Consider the following 12,950-nt stretch of genomic DNA (forward strand, 5'->3'; position numbering starts at 1 on the left):
ATAATTAAGGACTCTTCTTTTCTATCTATCTATCTATCTATCTATCTATCTATCATATATATATATATTTGGGAAGCACTTTGTTATAGGGTTCTACACAGAACCTTTAATGGATCCTGCAGAGGGACAACCGAAGAATTCATACAGGTATTAAATGTTCTGTATATAGTATGAGTTTATGCATGTATTCGTAATGAGAGTGAAATCTGCACGCTTAGCGTATAACATTAATGTTTTTTGGGTTGTTTTTTTTTCCCACATGGCTTTTGTGATTTGTTCCCTCACTGAGAATTTGGCCTTTTCAACAAACAGCCACATTTTTTTTTTTCCTTCTCCATGAGAACGTGGCCTTTGCAGTCTCGCACTCGTAAGCTACAGCTGAGAACTCATAACCTTCTGGTCGCTGCCCTCGCTATTGTATTTACGGGATTTACAGTTAAGTGAAGTACAGTGAAATAGGAGAGCACATTTCCTTTATTGAGGACTCGGGAAAGTATTGAGCAAAAGGGAAAAGTCCACTTGAACGAGAAAAAAAGGAAGAAGGACAGTCAAAGAGAGTTAAATAATCTACTGTTCTTCATTTGCTGGAAATCTTCTTCTTCTTCTTATTATTATTATTATTAGTAGTAGTATTCTATTAAATAACATTATTATTATTAAAGGAAGCACTGCAAATGTTTAGAGATGTGAATGAATGAATAGTGTAAGATGTGACTTAATTATTTATTAAACTTTATGGGCATACTGTACTGTAAAATAAAGTGTATTGACTCAGTGAGTTGTGGAAAGATACTGTGTGTGTGTGTGTGTGTGTGTGTGTGTACACTGCCAGTCAAAAGTTTTCCCTGCATTTACAGTTTTGGTTAAACTTTAAGAAATTAGATTGATATTTTACACCTTATTTAATTACCTATAGTGAGTAAACAACAACAACAACAGCAATAACAATAACTACTACTACTACTCATCACTACTATATCACTAAAACAATCCTGATTATTCTCATCATTTGATAAATGTAATAGATTTACTATTAAATGAACAGATAGCCAGTTATTCAGAGATCATTCAAAGAATTTTTTTTTTTTTTTTTTTTACAAAAGATCAAAAGGTTAAACAATAATGTCTTCGCTTATATTTACCAAGGGTGCCAATATTAGTGGCGGGCGCTGTGTACACACACACACACCCCCCCACACACACACACCCACACCCACACACACACACACACACACACACACACACACATAAGCTCTTACACTAAAAGCAGCCTCAGCACTTCTGTGTTTTGAATAAGAACTCAGTATTCCTTGTGTGGTCATTGTGTTTGTGAATTCTTCGCAAGCGATTCAACTGTAAGGTTCCTGCTAAAACATCTGTAAACATCATTCTTCAGAGATTTCCTCTCGCTCTTACTCCACTCTCCTCTCAGAGTAGGAACTGACATTTTTAGAAATAGAAAAAAAGCAGTGTCTTGTGGTGTTTACTCGCCCACTCCCGCTCGGTAAATTCGATCTAAACATGATTTACGGGAGCAATTTTGAGGAGTGTTATGACTGCAGGCCGAGGTTCACGCTCTCAGGATGGGGATGAAGGATTTGTTGGCCTTCAGGTTAAATATGAAGTGAATTTTTTTTATTTTTTTTTTTTCCTACACAGGAGCTTTTTGAACAGTAAAGACCTTATTCTGCTCTGATGGATATTTAATGGAGCTCACGATGTATCTGCTTCCAAAAACATCAACAAAATGGCTTTTTTTTTAAAAAAAAAATCTAGTCTCGTTTTTGCCATCATAGGCATTTATGCAGCTGGGAGTCTTGTATTCACTTACATCTTTGGATGGTTAAGTTGTAGCTTTCTAAAAGAGTACCGCTCGGCATGATCTCTATATGGCCTACATCTTCTGCTGTAGGGTTCCACATAGATTGTTTCAGGGTTCTAGATCCAACATTTTTTCTCTAAGAGCGTATCTTATGCTAACTTTAGTCCTTAATCTCCAAATATGGAGTAGCTAATCACAGTTAGCTCGTTCGTTCATTCATTCATTCATTTGTCCGTCCATCCTGGCGGTTAAAGCTCTGGGTTACTGATCGGAAGGTCGGGGGTTCAAGCCCCAGCACTACCAAGCTGCCACTGTTGGGCCCTTGAGCAAGGCCCTTAACCCTCTCTGCTCCAGGGGCGCTGTATCATGGCTGACCCTGCGCTCTGACCCCAGCTTCCTAACATGCTGGGGTATGCGAAGAAAAGAATTTCACTGTGCTCTAATGTATACGTGACTAATAAAGACTCATTATCTATCTATCTATCTGTTTAGTTAGATAGTTAGTGTATATTATCCATCACTGCTAGTGTAGTCATTATCTTCACCATGTTTCACACTAACGCCATGTTCACACAAGTCTCTTGTTGTTTGTTGTGTATGGGGTGGCCTATTAAGTTTTTTCTTACTACAGAAAAGAATTGACAGCAGTCATATACAGCTTCTAAAGCTAACTAGTTAAACACAAATGACTAATCAGTGTGAGTATGGATTTTTTGATCGATCAACTTCGTACTGTTCTCAGAATAGATTAGCAAAGTGAGCTGACCGTACTAACTCTGTACACTCGCCAGAAGCACCGATGATCACTGCTACTTCCTTAAGGAATTTATTTCTCTTCGTACCGTCTCTATACACCCACTGAGAGGTCTTATATGACTGGTTAAGATGGAACCACGGTAATAAGTTTGTTTTGCATGGGAAATGAGATTGGAAATGAACTGAAGAAACGTTGGATCGTGCGCGCTATAGGATCGCTCTGAGGAATCCTTCGGATTTGCATAGAATTGAGAAAAATCTCAATTCAAATATTGCTGAAATCACGCCTCCCGTGTGACAATGAGCGCTCATCTGCCACTTTGTTGCTCGCTATCGTGAGTGTAAGATTATAGATGAGAAAGCGTTGAAAAGTTCTGGCTGTGGAATATTCTTCTCGGTTTGCGAGTATGGATCTGCTTGTCGTTACCAAATGTGTTCGCATATAAGTAAGCATTTAAGAGAGTTCCTCCGCTGCTCGAGACATCGCAGTTTAAACAAAACTAAAATTAGCAAGTCTTTACCTCACCCACCTGACTCCATCCCTTTTGCTGAATCTACATCTGCTTTATAACTTGCCTTATAGGGAAACGTATTGAAGCTGAACAGGGCAAAGGGCTAATTTCTGTACCATTACATACCAGTACTGTTGATAAGACTATTTCAGGGACATTTGTGTAATTATACTATTATTAAACGTTATTAAAAACACTTAACTGGAAAAACGTATGAATAGAGTGAAAACTTTGCGTCTTATATGTTTTCTGGGCAAACTAAAAAGAATCTATTCTTTTACTTATATACACAAAGGAAGAAGTATAAAAAAAAAACATAAGACGGGAAATAGAAAGAAAAGTTTACAAGTCTTGCAACAGGTTTTGTCATAGTGCTAGTGCTAGTTTTGTGATAATAAAGAAAATGCCATCAAACCTAAGACACTAAACGTCTTCTTTTAGAAATAAATGTCATCTATTTTCATGATGTCCTGAGGCTGTGCAAATTTCTGCACTGAAACGTTCTGTACAAGTTATCTGATAATAGATGAACATCCATCAAACCTGAGATGCTAAACGTTTTCTCTTTAAAAAATAAACGTATGAGTTTCATTTCGTCCCAAAGGCATGCACACTTTCCACACTGCGTAGATTTACATTAAACCTGAAACACAAATGCGTTGATATTGATATGATTAATAATTTATGTCTTGATTTTAATGACATGGTAAAAAGATTTTTTTTCTTTTCTATTGCCTGTCTGAGGAACGAGTGAACGAACTTTGCCACAGTGTCGTCTTCTACAGAAAGGGTTTCCAAAGAGACGGTTTTTACTGAGTAAGACGTTTTATTTTGATCCTTGTGCTTTTATAGAGGAAGTTACTCTACTGTATAGTAATGTATAAAATCTATTTCACCAAACAGCGCAATGTGGAGGGGATTTTCTGTTTTTCTGTCTGTATTTACAGACGTGTTCACAGCATGAGGATGCCTGTATTTGCTTGCTGACCTTGACTTTATCTCTTTCACTTACAGAGCGAAATAGCTTGAGGACAGCGGACTCTAAACATTCAGGGTTCGACAGGAAAAATTTGTCTGCGATACAGATGTACATTTTCTCAGTTTAGACCGACCAGCCGGTTCTCCTCTCGGGAAAGGTGTAGGCGAACTTCCTCTCCGACTTTGTCTGCTCAGGCCGCATCACAGGAAAATGCGCTATCTGTCCTCTTCCACATACTGTACATGATGCCTATGATTGGTTAGTGTCGCTGTGATTGACAGGGGACAGAGAGCGAGAGAATGCAGCCAGGGACGACTGTGTCATCGTCGGCATTTCGACTCATGTTCTCCGGACAGTCATTTTTAATGGTGCAAACCTACACGATGCAAAAGTTTGGAATTGCCCTCGCTGTCTAATCCCGTTGCAAGCTTTTTAACAGAAGAATATTTCATAGCATAATCGTTGTCCTGCGTCTTTCTCCGCAGCGAATTAATCTTAAACAGTTAGTTTTTGCTTTCACTGTTAGTTTTGGGGTGTGGTCTAAACCAGAAAAGTATTCTTTTATTCTGAGATGAAGTTACTGAGCATCAGATGAAAGTGCAAAAACTTGCGAACATGCTAAAGTTTCATCTGATAGCTAAAAGGACAAAGGCTCGTCCCCTGACCTCGTATGGGAAATTCACAGACTTTGGCTGTACTACTTTCGCGGCTCAATGGCGTAGGATGGATCTGCGCTTTCACAATTCGCGTGTTTTCAAAATTTCTCACTAATTCCAAGCCGAATTCCAGCTCTGGCTGGGAATTACTGCAAAGTGGTAGTACAGGATCGTCAAGATGACTCATATATTTTCAGCTCGGTAATGCTTTTGCTTATGTTTTTATTCAAAAGGCTGTTATCTGAGCAGAACAGTGTGAAGAGATGAAAAATCTGATAATTCGTTTAGGAATGCTTCTAACCTCATCTAAGTGCTAGACTCAGATCACTGGATTCAAGAAGGCTTTATGCAAGGCCTTACAGAAAGTCTTACATTAGCTTATTAGCATCGTCTCTCTGATATTTAAACTTTATTCTAATGAATTTAGCTGGTTCTATTTCATAACGTATAAAGAAACTAGTAGCATAATTTAAACCACAATGACCCTGAGACCAGGCAGTTACTAAGGATGCATTACTGAATGCTGTAAATGCATCGCGCAGCACAGCACCGTCCATGTTTTTACATCATTTCTGCTATCATGCTATCATGGGAACAGACTCATTCAAACTGGACTGTTGCTTAGATTAGAGACAAAAAAAAACAAAAAAAACACCACCTGGTCTTTTTCCAGTCTTCACCTGTCCAGTTTGGGTGAGTCTGAGCCCATGATAGCCTCAGTTGTTGGCTGACAGGAGTGGAACCCGGCATGGTCCTCTGCTGTTGTAGCTCGTCCACCTCAAGGTTTGATGCGTTGTGTCTTTCTGTGGTGCTTTTCTGCTCATCACGGATGTAAAGAGTGATTATTTGAGTTACTATAGACTTCCTGTCAGCTCAAACCAGTGTGGTGGTTCTCCTCCGATCTCTCTCATCAAGGTCGAAAACATGACATGACAACAATCCCGATGATTACGCAGTGATTACAATCACAGCGGAAAGTGTTGAGAGACAGAGCTCATCAATATAATCGCTAAGCATTTTTACAGGTCTTGGAAACCTGACAGACTGGGATGTTTTGTCTCTGACGTGCCGTCTAGTGTCTGAGATTTCTGGAATAAACACAGTGCGTAACTAATAATGTCGATCCATATCGGGGCAAAATCAAGTGGCAAATATAAACCCGTCTGCTCGGCGTCGGGCCGTATCACACCACCTCGGCGTGGATTCTTCTCCTTCCTTATTGTTTCCCTAACAACACAACACTTACCACTAGAGCGGTAAATCAGTGCGAGGAATATTCCTTTGGTTTTCAGTCACTTATGTTACACGTACACATCTTACTGACAAAATGAAACGTTTAAATGTTACAGAATTCCTATAAATTATGAATCCGGAAATTTTATTTATTTATTTATTTTTAAAAGAGGAAAGTAGTGACGGCTTTGCGGTCGCAGAAAATTCGTAACGTCCTTTTTGGGTCATTCGGCCCAAAATTTTGTGAATCTCCGAATTACGGGAAGAAAAGAACGCACGAGGAAAACCGAATGGTGTGAGAAATCACAAATCAAAATAAAACCACGTGCAAGAATTCATGTGAAAGTTGCGTGAAGCATAACACGTGACGTGCCACACGTGTGTAAATTTCATTTAAATTTCATATTTAATCTTTAAAGTCTCAGATGAAGTAGTAAATGTATGAATGAATGAATGGTGTAAGATTTAATTACTTTTACTTTTAATGGTGACTTAACTACTTATTAAACAGTATGGGCATACTGTAGTGCAATATAAAGTATTGGCTCAGTGAGTTGTGAAGGTACTGTGTGTGTGGGTGTGTGTGCGGGTGTGTGTGTATGTGGGTGTGTGTGAGTAGTATGTTCCTTTTTTTGGCTGTGGGGAGACAGGAAATGGTTCTCCACCCTCCATTGAGAAATGCACACATTGTTTCACACACGTTATTTCATGCCCATTAGGAAATAGCTCATGTACCATCTGCTTATTGTGTGTTGCATTATTCTATGCTTTCATTTGCTTTAAAATAATCGGGTTTAATTTAATTCCACGTACACTCTTGGTTGAAATGTCCTTGGGCTGCAAGTAGAATCCCTTTTTGCAAGCTAAGGACCTTTTAATTATCAAATAACCCCTCTGTTATAGAAAGGTCACAGAATCTTCACGTGTGAAATTTAGACGCTTTGGTTCGAGACACTTCACGTGCTGTTTGTTGGTTTGTGTAGTCAGCCTTTTTGTAGTGCACGTGACTCACGTTATTTCTCCATGACTTTTACACAATTCATTCATCTTCACAGGTGATTTCTGTACAGTTCCATTATTTTCACATGATTTTTCTTACACACAATTTATTTTCACGTGATTTTTGCGCATGATTCGTTTATTTTCATGATTTTTACACATTATTTTCATGTGACTTCTCCCCCCACACTTTCACATCATTTATACACATGCTTATGATTTCATCATTGCTCTCACGTTTTTTGATGATTTATGCATTATTCATTTATTTCACGTTACTTTCAAACACGATCCATTTACTTTTATTTGATCAATTTTTTTTTTACAAAATCACGTGTGATTCATTCACGTTATCCCCCCCCACATGATTAATTTTTCACATCGTTTCTACCTATGTTTAATTTATCTTCACATATGATTTATGCTTTATTAATTTATTTTCACATTCTATAAAAACATGATTTATTTACCTTTGCATCATTTTTACACAATTCAGTTATTTTCATGATTTTCCGTCTGTTTTATCTTCATGTGAGTTTTACCGTTTTCATTAATTTTCATGTGATTTTTACCCATGATTCATGTGTGTATATACAGTATATATCTGACATCCCCCCGCCAAAAAAAAAACTCATTACTTTATTTTCACATGGAAGTTTCGCCCCAAAAGATCTCTTCTCACGTGATTTTTACACATTTTATTTATTTTCACGTGTTATTACCCCCCAAAGGTTCATTTATTTTCACACGTGTGACATGTGATTTCATTTATCAGATAATTTCTAACACGGTTCTTTCTTTCTTTTTAAAAAAATATTTTTTTACACGTGATCCCATGTGGTTCACACGTCTTTACTTGCTCAATTTACACAATTTCACATGTCGTAATGCACCTGTACGTGTTATACACGGATTCAGTGTGTGTACGCAGTATGAAGTTTCCATAAGGGTTTAAAGAGCCATTTTGTGGTGTTTGAGAAGAAATTATTTAATCGTAAACTGTCATCATAAACCCTACAAACCCTACATAATCCTGTCCGCCTGCGAGCGAGTTCTCCTCAGCGTACATGCTCATGCAGGGTGCTACAACACGCTTCCATGGTTTCTGATCGTTTGCATTTTCTCAGGAACTTGATATCCTTCCTGTCAGCAAACAGAAAGTGAGAGTGTATCCCCATATCCTGCTTCTCCTGAGCACTGAGAAACTCTTGAGTGATGGCCAAAGTTCACTAGATGGAATTCCTGACACACACTCACAGTCACACTCACTGTCACACTCACAGTCACACACACACACACACACACACTCAGGGGAAAAAACCCCCAATTGCCATGTTTCAGCCGTGAAATTCAGTCTAGTGTGACCAAGAGAGTGATTTCCCATCAGAGGAGAATTAAAGAGAAACTGAAAATGTTTAGACAAGGAGTGTTACTATAAAAAAAACAACAACAACAAAAAAATAAAACGGAACATGACGGTTGGACCGGGGAGAACTGGATCACGACAAATTTCAGATTCATGGCATTACGACACCATCTTGTGGCAGTCAGGACACGTTTTAGATGCTGGGATTTTAGCAGTTCGTTTTTTATATATTTATTGTGCAATTGAGTTTATAAAATGAAATGATTCATGTCTGTCTCTTTCATTCTAGTCTCCAGAGTCAACTTCAGAATTTTTTTTAACTTTATATTAAAGTTAAAATAATGTTCATGTATAGTTATCTTTAACATGATTTTCTTTAGGCTATGTACAGGAGACTGCAGTCTGTACTGTTGTTGTTGTTGTTGTTGTTATATTTGAATGCGAATGCACTCTAGATGAATGAATTTACTACAATTATTAACAATAAAACATAAAAGTACATAAACCCACACCGATGCGTCCTGGTTCATTAAGTCTCACCGTGCTTGTTTGCAAAAGTGCAAAAGTTTGTGCACCTTCACGCAAAATGAAGAAAATATCGTTTATAGCAGTAAAAATATTTTAGGTTTTTTTTTTTTAGGTTCATCATCACACGACAGAGAAATAATCTGCGTGTAGATATTAATAATCTCCTTCTTAATGTGATCTAAACATTCTGTTACAGAATGTTGAGTTTTATCATCACACACACACACACACACACACACACACACAGCCCACTCCATTCAAAAGCAACGGGGGTGCAACACCTGTAAGGTGTTAAAGATATTGAACCTTTATGCACCCCTTTTATTTAGTGTAGAATTTTACAAGAGTTTTCGGGTATGAAAGGGTTCCAGGTAGAACCAGTAGAGTAGTTCTGAATGGGTTCTATTTCAACGCATGACAGGTTCTAGGTATTTAAAAAAATAATAGCTTCTACTTCACTTGAAAAGTTCTATGGATTAAACAATAATTTGGAATTTACACCACACTTACCTGGTTCTAAATGGGTTCTACTTCAAACCTTGACAGGTTCTAAGGATTACAAAGAAATGAATAACCAATACTTTGTAGTCTGTCCTGCACACACATCCAGTTAGTGTATGTATATATATATATATATATATATATATATATATATATATATATATATATATATATATATATATATATATATATTCTTTGAAAAAAGCATTCTTCACAGGTTATGTGGACAATTAATGGCTCTTCACTGCCTAAAATGGTTCTACTTTGAATCCTGACAGGTTCTAGGGATTATGAATAAAGATAATGACAAATCATTTGGAGTTTCTACTGCACACATAACCATTTAATAGATTATTTGAAGAAAAAAAACTTCACTGATTCTTTTCCCTGACAGACTCTAGGTATTAAGAAAATAACGAGCAATGATTAGAAGTCTCTACAGCAGATTTGCTTCGTCAATACATACACTCTTAGGAGGGAAAAGGGTTCTCTGAATAATTAAGGGTTCTTAGTTTCTAACCGGAAACCTTTGAAACTGATCCGAAAACACTGTAGCAGGTTTCTATATAAACCATTTAATCGTTTTTCCAGAGGGATGCCTGAAGAGCCAGCGTGAAGAAGAAGGTGGTCCAGGCATGAGATGATCTAAATGAACGGCTCGTGTAAATGATGCCACAAATAAAACACAACTAAATTTCAGGCAATGACTCTGTACTGTAATTGTTTGTGTGTGATGTCTGTTTACTTTGGCGTGATACAAAAACACTTCTAGTCACCAAAATCTTCAAAAACTCATTATGGTTGATCATATCGCGCTGACATTTTCCAAAATTCATTACGATGCCTTGTAAAGAGTTTTCAGTCTACTGCTCACCGTCTGAGCCGCACGGAAAGCCTCGGCTCGTCTGCAGTAATATCAAGCCTCCTCGTTTCTTTTATTATCGAGCGACGTGCCTCAGCGACGCCGTGTTCCCTGAAGCCGAGCGACAGATCAGACAGACTCAAAGAGCATCCGAGCTTTGTTTACTGCTCTGATGAGATGTGAGAAGCAAAGTAAAAAAAAAAAAAAAAAAAAAGGAAACTGCTCCAAATGATACGTTAAAGTTATTGTGAGGAGCAAACAGACGCAGAGCCTCGTGCTATTGACAGAGTGCAAACAATTTATTATTTTTTGTGTGCAAACATTTACCTCAGTTACAGAGTGTTCCTTTACAGAGTCAGTGAACTGAAAAATATACTTATACCACCGTTGAATGCTTAGCCAGAAAGGGAGGATGAGTTTATATAACAGCAGCTTGGAGGTTTATATTAATACACTCCTAATACACTAGCATTTCTGTAGAAACATGGACTTGTACAGCAGACACGCCCAATAAACAGATGAAGCCTATAATTGTTAAGTTTCCTGTAAGGAGATGTTTTACATCTACAGAAGGAGTCTCCAGTGTGCTTCTGGGATGTTGGTAGGTGTATATATGCCTTAGAAAACAAATGAACAAAACACTCGAACGGTCATTGGTTTAGTGCTGGGGTATATTTACAAGTGGTGAAGAACATTCAAACATGGAGAAGTCTAAACTGGTGTTTGTGCAGATGTGCAGTGACTTAAAAAAAAAAAAAAAGCTTTACAGAAATCCAGAACGCTAATGACCAAGAAGTGGCAAGGAAAGATAAATAGGAAGAACTTTAAGAACATGAAGACTACCTCTTGAGGAGGGACCCAGGCAAAGCCCTTAAAACCAAGAGAAGAGGCCCTCATGGAGGAGCCCAAGAGAAAGAATTGTGAAAACCAAAGAACAAACTTGAAGAGGAACCTAGAGACCATCCTTCAAGGACAAACCCAGAGAATGCCCTTGAGAAAGAACCTTAAGACCTTGAGGAAGAACCCAGAGAAGAAAAAAAAAACACCCCAGTATAAATGCAAGATATAAAAGGATTTGAAAAATGTATGACTAAGTGCAAGTGAATAGGAGTCTTTTGAAGCATAAAGGTTCTAGGAAAGTGCAACTACACTTTGCAAGTACAAATGCAGAGCTGATTGCTGGGAATGATTGGAGCATGAGTACAATACCTTAAAAGGTGGATATGGTGATCAGAAATCAGGTGGAGACTCTTGGGGTCAGGTGACATCAGCGGGTCAGAGTGACTCAGAAGTCGCCCAAATCTCTTTAAAACCAACATTGTTTTCAGAGCACCGCTTAGACATCCTGCCATACAGAGATCAAGCACTGGGGTGGGGTGGGGTGTTGGGCAATTACATACAGCGTTATTACAAACACGTTAAAATTTATCTGCAATATTCAGCACCCTGGCTCCTGATATACAGCTAACTTACCTACTGGTGGCTCTAAAAGCCAAGCTAATTTCACATGATGTATAATGGAGTCTCCTTTAACCAGAGCACTTTCAGCATGCTTCCCAGCAGGTGCAAACAGAAGTAGAAGAATATTAGAATTGCAAATATACAAGGCATCCATTTACCTCAGTGTGACGCACCACACCATCTCCACCCACAGGAGCAACGTTCCTCCCGAACACTCACGTGCAACGCTGGGTTCTTCAATCATACAGGCAACCAATGAGACATGGAAGCTTTCAAACCAATCGCGTTTTTAAAAAAATAGGCAGCGAGTGGCCAGAAATAGTCCTGTGTACCCTGTGAAACTGAACAAAGTTTAGACCAAGAAGAAACGCTAAAAAGAAAACGCATCTCAGAAATAAAAATAAAATTCTTGAAGGTGTATTAGTGTTTCATCATAGCCTGCACATGAAGTTTAAGTATTATGTAGGCAGAGATACTTTCGAGATTGCTGACGATCATGACTAAGATCTATAAAATCTTGTACACAAGTATAGACAACATGAAACAGCTCACCAAATCCAGTGATCCAGATCCATTCTCAAACCAGTGATCACCAGTCCTCTTCCTGGAGATTTACCTTCCTGCAGGTTTCATCACCAACCAATATCCAAGACACCCCTTTTAGTTGAGAACTTAATCAAGAACTTCTTAAAGCAACGATTAGATGGTGAGGTGGTCATGATTACAGTTGGAGCTAAAGTCTTCAGGAAGGTAGATCTCCAGGAACAGGGTTGGTGACCACTGCTCTAAACAAGTCTGCTTCAAGTCATCATTGGTGACACCGTTACAGAAAAACACCACAACCACTCCTGAACGTGTCCTACATTCAGCACACCCTTCAAAGCCCTGTTACCGAACATAACGTCAGTGCAGTTCATACGGAAAGTATGACTCAGCATCTTGCATACATCTCATTACATAAGTTTAAAAGCAGCCATATTACAATACTTATATTTAATATGTTTGAGAAAGGCGTTCAGGCAAACCCATAGGTAAAAACACTCTTCAAGAAGATGGAGAACATGTTGAAGCCTCTGACGGCCTTTTTTAAAAATCCATCCGGATATTGTGATGGAAGTTTCTAAACAAAAGCTCTCCCAATTAACCACCACACTAACAAGACACCCCATTATTCTACTACACATGCATTTCTATAATAATTCAGCTCTAAACCATTCCTTAACAGGTTCTGGGCATTTCCTGGAGTCAGGAACAGATGGTGAGACTTGGAGATTG

Source organism: Ictalurus furcatus, chromosome 23 (assembly GCF_023375685.1).
Source record: "Ictalurus furcatus strain D&B chromosome 23, Billie_1.0, whole genome shotgun sequence".
Taxonomy (NCBI): domain Eukaryota; kingdom Metazoa; phylum Chordata; class Actinopteri; order Siluriformes; family Ictaluridae; genus Ictalurus; species Ictalurus furcatus.